This window comes from Rattus norvegicus, chromosome 7, assembly GCF_036323735.1.
Source record: "Rattus norvegicus strain BN/NHsdMcwi chromosome 7, GRCr8, whole genome shotgun sequence".
Classification (NCBI taxonomy): domain Eukaryota; kingdom Metazoa; phylum Chordata; class Mammalia; order Rodentia; family Muridae; genus Rattus; species Rattus norvegicus.
In genome coordinates, this window is record NC_086025.1 from 32,141,932 (window position 1) to 32,149,433 (window position 7,502).

Consider the following 7,502-nt stretch of genomic DNA (forward strand, 5'->3'; position numbering starts at 1 on the left):
GTGCATAGGTATAATCCCAATAGGAGGCTGAAGTCGGAGGACTCCTGTGAATTCCAGGCCAGTCTAAAGGACTACATAGAGAAATCCTGCCTCAAAACAGACAGACAAACACCAAAAAGGGGCTGGGAGGTGGTGGTGCACACTTTTAATTCCAGCACTTGGGAGAGAGAGGCAGATGAATATGAGTTTGAGGCCAGCCTGGTCTACAGAGTGAGTTCCAGGACAGTCAGGGCTACATAAACCCTGTCTTGAGAAAACAAAAACAAACAAACAAACAAACAAAACAACAACAACAACAAAAACCCAATCAACCAACCAACCAACACAAAACAAAAGCAGGGATATAAAAATGTCTATTCCATAATCCATTAGCATTAAGGTCAATGTACCTGCTATTAATTACACCTAGGAAGCAAAAGTAAAATAAAGTTTTATTTGAGAAGCCATTGGATCTTTACAGGGGGAAAACTTGTATCTTATTCAGAGATCAGAGGGGATTTTACAGAATTTAATCTTTTTCTTGTCCTTTTTGGGTGGGGAGAGGGAGAAGCTGAGTTAGACCCTCATTCTGTGGCCCATGCTGACCTTGAACTTGCTCCTCAGCCTTTGGACCACAGTAGACCATATCACCCAGTTGACCTCAACGAGGGAGATGGCTTCATTGTCAGAGCTCTTGATGTGTAAGTATGAGATTTCGAGTTCAATTCCCGGATCCTGCGGAGGAGGAACTTAGTAAGTTCAGGGAAGACAGGGATATGGAGGGAAGTAGGTAGTGGTGCTGAGGAAGGAGAATCGATTGAGAGTGAGAGTTGCCCGAACTTCCTTGGTTAGAGCATGAGAAAAGATGGTGACCAAGGACACTTACTCTCTGGCTGCGCTGGTGAAAGCTTGACTCACATCAAGACTTTATAATGGGCTAGATGCTTTCTGAGAGCTTCTGAAAGGGTTTAAGGAACATGGTGCTAAAACGGGAGGAAGCGGCGATGAGAGGAAGACACTTGGAATAGGAGGCGACTCGGGGATGTGAGAGAATTAGAACATCCCTTTATAGATATCCGGGGCTCTGGCCAATTTCACTATAAAATTAGCTAAGATAGTTAATTCTCCACTCAAGGTGAGGCTTGTGAATTTCAAAGGGGGCAAGCCCAAATAAACACACTGGGACTCATTGTGTGTGTGTGTGTGTGTGTGTGTGTGTGTGTGTGTGTGTGTGTGTGACTGATTCTCCCTCCTTGTCTGGGCAAGCGAGCATAGAATGAATTTACGTGATGTCCTAAAATCAGTGTAGCTGCCTTGGTTTAACAAGATGCCGACTGATTTTCTTGGAATGCCCTCTCGTTTGTCTCTTCTACCTACCACATTCCTCTGCCTGATTCAAAGTGTGGTTCCCATCCAGCCTCTGGAACCCGCCCGGCATGACGTCGGCCTGCTTTTAGCTTCAGTGCTCCTGTGTTCCTTTGCAATAATTTGGGGTTTACTATAGACTTCCTTGAATATTTCATTTTTCAGGGGTTGGGAACTAGGGATTGAATCCAGGGTCTTGTGCATGCTATATAATCACTTGCCCACTGACCTATGACCCTTGACCTTATTGTGACTTTTATTTTGAGAAGGGGAACTCACTGGAAGGCACTGCCTAGTCTTGGATTTGCTACTTCCCTGCCTTGGCCTCCCGGCTGGAATTACAAGCATGTACCATCAGGCGTGGCTTACTTTTCACTTTTCACTGTCCCTGGAGAATATCCACTCTTATTTGCCTGATTATGATTCTCTATTTTTGTGCCCTGGTCATCTGGTCTCTTGCACAAAGCGGGCAAAAATTACACGTTATTGCCCTTATAGCTGATATGTGCCCATTGGTCCATTCATTCAGCAAAGGTTTTCTGAGTATTGAGCACGTGCCAAGCACATGATCGAGCCCCAGGGCACTTCTTGGCTTCCTCTCCCCCGGCTCAGTGAGTTCTAGCCTTAGTCACTTGTTCCTACCCTGGGGGTTTTCCTCTTGCCCTTCCACTTGCCTGGATTGTCCCTTCTCTCAGAATGTTTTTTTTTTTTTCAATTAAAAATGTTTTGTTTTGTTTTTTCCTGACAGAGTCTATGTATATCCCTGGCTGTCTGAGAAGTCACTATGTAGACCAGGTAGGCTTCTAACTCATTCTTTTTTTTTTTTTTTTTTCGGAGCTGGGGACCGAACCCAGGGCCTTGCGCTTGCTAGGCAAGTGCTCTACCACTGAGCTAAATCCCCAGCCCCCCAACCCCGGCTTCTAACTCATAAAGATCCACCTGCCTCTGCCTCCTGGGTGCTGGGTTGAAAGCCGTCAAACCTGGCTTGAACTTTTTAAGATCAAGGTTTCTGTTTCTTCTCAGACTAATTTCTTGCTGTTTGCTTCAGATCTCAGCATAGTTCACTTTTCTCAACAGTACTAGTTAAATCAGCCAGTCTGCTAGTTTACAGACTATGGGATGGCAGTGAAGCAGTCCTCCTCACTGGAACTCATGCAGCTAGCACAGTGTCTCCCTTCTAGCAAGAGCTCTGAAAGGTTCGTTTGACCAATAAATGGGTGATATGCACTTCCTTGCAAAGACAGGTGCTTCATGCTTATGTGTCAAGAACACATCAAGGGAAGACAGCATGTGTCAACATGTGGTAGCACCACAAGGAGAGTTCATGTGGACCGTGGGCTCAGGAGAAGGCTGGATTTTAGGTAGCCCTGAAGCATTTCACCATCTTATACCCATTGCTGAGTCTGGCTCAATTTCTTCTGATTTATGCTTTTTAGATGCTCCTAGGACTGATAAGACTTTTGATTATTGATGAAGACATAATGGACACTTCTAGCTATCTTAAGGCACTTGTTAAGATACGATCACAAGCCACTCACTTTAGTACATATACATATATATGTATACACTATATATATACACATATACATATATACATATACATATGTATATATGTATGTGTGTACATATATGTATTCCGTAACAAGGCTCCACTCTGGACCATTTCACCAACATATTATTTACTAACTGTCGTCATCCCTACAGTTGTTTACGCATGTGCTTAACTCCCACATATGGTAAGCTGATGTCAATCATCATGTTCATTCACAACAAACCCCGTGTCTCTTTCTCTGTGCACAGGCAGTTAATGTGCACACTGCTGTGGTTGGTTAGCTGTCCACTACGATCTCCATGTGTTAGAATTTAATCGAAGTGACTTGCCCTACATGCTCAGCAGTATTTCTAGGGAAGAATTTGCTGGTATTCACTTTTGGATCTACTTTTGAAAAGGCTCTCTACAGATATTTATTTACTCCGCTCTTACCCTTGATATCAAAACTGTCACCATCGCATGGCTGATGGGTAAGCGTCGTGCGGCTGAGGGAACAGTCACGTGAGCGCTTAATCACAGCTCTCCTGACGCTTCTGTCTTATAACCCACCATCACTGTAACTGGCGCTGCGTACATTCATGTCATTGCTGCAAAAATTGATGTTTGTCGGTGCACTGTGCAGTTAGGGCTCTCTATAGTCAACTGAAAAGGCCTTTGTGTTTGGGGAATCAAATTATAATTTTCCCCAATGTCTCCATCTTTTCAGCAAAAAAATGGGCATGTGCCCAAAATGCACAATATATAATTAACGTAGAAGATGGGATCCCATTGTTCTGAGGGGGCAGCCAGGCACCAGAGACAGAGAACAGGAGGGAGAATAGGCTCTTGTCAGAGCCCTGTTGTATGTATTTCCCACCCGTCCTCCTCATTTTTTTCTTTATTAATTAATTAACTTATTTATTTTAAGGCTAGTGAATCAATTCAGGGACAGAAGCAGGTTAATCAGACCCTCTATCATCGGACCTCAGCCCTGTAGCTTTCTTTCTAGGTCTGTTGCCTTAAATCTTTCCTGTTCACCACTGCTGCTTCTTCCTCTATAACCAAAGAAGCTAGATTAGATTACAAGTGGAGTATTGATAAGATTGTAGAAATATCTCCCTATGGAAAACTTTTGTGTGGAAAGGTTATTAGGAGTGGAATACCAAATGAAGTGGCTTTTGGTTTATTTTAAGAGAGAGATGGAGGGAGGGAAGGAAGGGGGATAGTGAAAACGCAAGAGAGATGTGCAGAAACAGAGAAAGAAAAAAAACAATAGCAAATTGTGCTCACTGTGAAATAGTTAATAATGCTGTTGATTCCGACCCCATTGCGGTAGAATGGAGATAAGAGTCTCATTATTCAGAAACATGCAAATACAGCGATTCTAGTCTTCACACACAGCCACTAATCACCACGCCAGCCACTCACGCTATGTAATTTGCTCTGTGAACTCAGGCACATAAAATATAGCACTGTAATCACTTGCCAGTCACGGCAGAACTGAAGACAGCACCAGAATAGCCCATGTTTGAAAGGGGACATGCTGAGGACCGCATTCTCGAAAGGCAAAAGACCCAGGGCTAAACACAATGGCCTCTGATTGGATTTGCAGAGCCACTGGCTGTAAAGGGACATATCTGTCCTCAAATGGCGCTTGTCATGGGAATTTGAAATGAGGGTTCCCCGTGACCGGAAGTGAGGGTTCCCCGTGACCGGAAATGAGGGTTCCCCGTGACCGGAAATGAGGGTTCCCCGTGACCCTGACAGTAAAGAGTGTTGTGGTGTTGTTCACTTCTACTACACAAGAAATAAAGGCCTTTGGAAGTTTCTTTGGCTTAGTCCTGTGTGGCCTAAAGCTGGAAGTCACTAGCCACACGAGGGTTGAAATGTGGTTTGTGCATCTTAGACGAGCTGGAAGTATGAAACGAAATTTTAGAGATTGGGAGGGAAAGAAATGTAAGATCGATTGTATATATTCATTGGAAACTGTGTCTCATGAGATCACGCTGGCCTCATAAGATATGCGGCAGAAGGTGATCTTGAACTGACTGTCCTGCTTCTACCCAGATTCTGGGATTATAGCTGCAGGCTATCATTCCCCGTTTGTGTATGTTGGAATCAAGCCCAGGGCTTTTCTGCATTCTAGGCAGACACTGCCAACTACATCCTCTGCAGGCCTTCAGTATCATATTTTACATTGATTACATAACTGAGTGATTCTCAACCTGTGGGTTGAGACCCCTTTGGTAAACATCTATCTCCAAAAATACATTACATTTACATTGTGGTTCATGACAGTAGCCAAATTACAGTTATAAATAGCGACAAAAATATGTGTATGGTTGAGGGTGGGGGTCATTACGACATGAGGAACTATTAAAGGATCTTGCTTTAGGACTCCTCTTAAGGTTTTATGGCTGTGACCAAGGCAACTCTTAGAAAGACAACATTTAATTGGGCCTGGCTTACGGTTTCAGACGTTCAGTCCATTATCATCAAGGCAGGAGCATGGCAGCAGCCAAGCCAACACAGTGCTGGAGGAGCAGACAGGTCTAGTCCTGGTTGGAAGGCAGTCAGCAGGAGAGTCGCTTTGGTAGGCAAACAAGAAGCAGGTCTCTTCCACATTGGGCGGAGCCTGAGCAAAGGAGCCTCAAAGCCCACCCACATAGCGACACATTTTCTCTAACAGGGCCACACCTACTAATAAGTGCCACTCCCTGGCCAGGCATATACAAACCACCACAGGGAGGTTGAGAACCACTGACGTAGCAGGAGACTAGAAACTGCATTGAAAGATCAAGATTAACATTTGGACATGAGCATAGGAAGACTGGAATCCTCTCTACCTGGGCTCTCCTAAGGAAGCATGAATGAGAAAATGCTTCCATAGACAAACTTAGGAGAGGTGGACGTTCTGTAAATGTCCTACAAAAGGTCATGGGTCATGGAGCACACAGCCGAGCATTTTTGGGGCCCTTTCTTTTTTTTTTTTTTTTTTTTTTTGGTTCTGTTTTTCGGAGCTGGGGACCGAACCCAGGGCCTTGCGCTTCCTAGGCAAGCGCTCTACCACTGAGCCAAATCCCCAACCCCTTTGGGGCCCTTTCCTAGCTCATTAGCTCATTCTGACTCTTGGGAGCGCGCACGCAGTGTTTCTGTTTCTGATCAAGAGTCCTGGTGTTGCCTTTTGCCTGGGATACAAGACCCTGGGACCGAGTGTCTTCCTGACTCATATCCATAGCGAGGCACTCCTATGCAAACTTCAACACCCTAGACTTTCTCACTGTTTCCCTGACTTCCATCTCATTTAAAAGACAAGACTTTTTCTGTTTCCCTCCTGGCAACTGCTGGGATTTTTAAAACTTGCCTGTCCTGTTGTTTTTCTCTCAAATGTTACTAAAAATTGTCCTCGGGCTCTTCTGAGTCCATTTTTACCTTATTTTATTAATAGGACTAAGAACTAGGGCAGGGTGTGGTGGTACAAGCCTGCAGGAAGCAGAGGCAGGTGGAGCTCTGTGAGTCTGTCTGGTCTACAAATCAAGTTAAAAAACAATTGAGTTTTGAGGAATTCTGTTTTAAGCGCGCGCACAGACAGACAGACACACACACACCATTGGGACTAAGAACTCAAATGAGTGAACCTCAGCTATTTTGGTAACAATTACATATTGAAAAAAATAGCTTGAATTTATTCACTTAAATAATTATACCTTTCGGATTAATTTCTTCTGTTCCTTTTTTCTTTTCCAAGGTGACTATTTAGAAACTCTCCAGTTACACAGGTAGCTCCCATTTTATTCCTATTGGGCAACAGCCAGTCTACCACGTTAGAGGCTTGTTTACTGCAGTTGCTAAGATATTCACCCTTGCTCTCTGTCTCTTTCTTGAGAACACTTGCCTGTGTATGTATGTGCCCCGTGTGCGTGTGTGCGCGTGCGCGTGCGTGCGCGCGCGCGTGTGTGTGTGTGTGTGTGTGTGTGTGTGTGTGTGTGTGTGTGTTCCTTTCAATAAAATCGGATTCCTTTGGAAATACTTGACACTGATTTGGGAGCCAGCTTCCTGGAGGCTGTCGGGATGCACAGCTCTTCCTGTGCCCTAACTGACTTCCCACCCCAGAGGCTCAGGGAAAAGCATGCACCTGTTTTGGCAAAGGAGGCTTTGCTGCCAAGGACACTGGCCCAAAGTATTTGGAGGACTTTGACGCGCCCCCCCCCCCCCCCAGTGTCATAGGAATGTGAGCCTGACTTTGATTTAACCCCTTATCCTCCAGTGTCCTGCCATGTGGCCCAGACTCCAAATTAGGGCTCAAAGCCCTTGTCTGAGCCAACTGTGTAGGAGGAACAGTCTGTAACAGTAGGTGGGTTCCTCCATGCCTGGTTCAGCTTTAACCCTTTTTCTCCCCCAGGAAAAACTAGGAAGAGGATAGGAAAAACAAAACAAAACAAACAAACAAACAAACAAACAAAAAAGTGGCAAATCCAGCTTAGTAGTCAGTCTGTGGCAGAAAGGGAATCTGCTGTCCGTCCTTAGATTCCCATCCTCCAACCAGCTAGCTTTGGACACTCCTGTGTTTGAGCTTCAGGTTGTTTTCTTCTTCTTCTTCTTCTTCTTCTTCTTCTTCTTCTTCTTC

General features: G+C 44.7%; 1 long non-coding RNA gene across 1 annotated transcript; it reads right to left on the reverse strand.

The window, feature by feature from the left end:
- Positions 1-414: 414 nt before the first annotated feature.
- Positions 415-4,595, reverse strand: LOC134479590 (uncharacterized). The gene is made up of 2 exons (XR_010053129.1): positions 4,166-4,595; positions 415-714 (listed from the first exon to the last, which is right to left on the reverse strand). It is a non-coding gene; the product is annotated as an uncharacterized LOC134479590 (long non-coding RNA).
- Between the last annotated feature and the right edge of the window lie 2,907 nt (positions 4,596-7,502).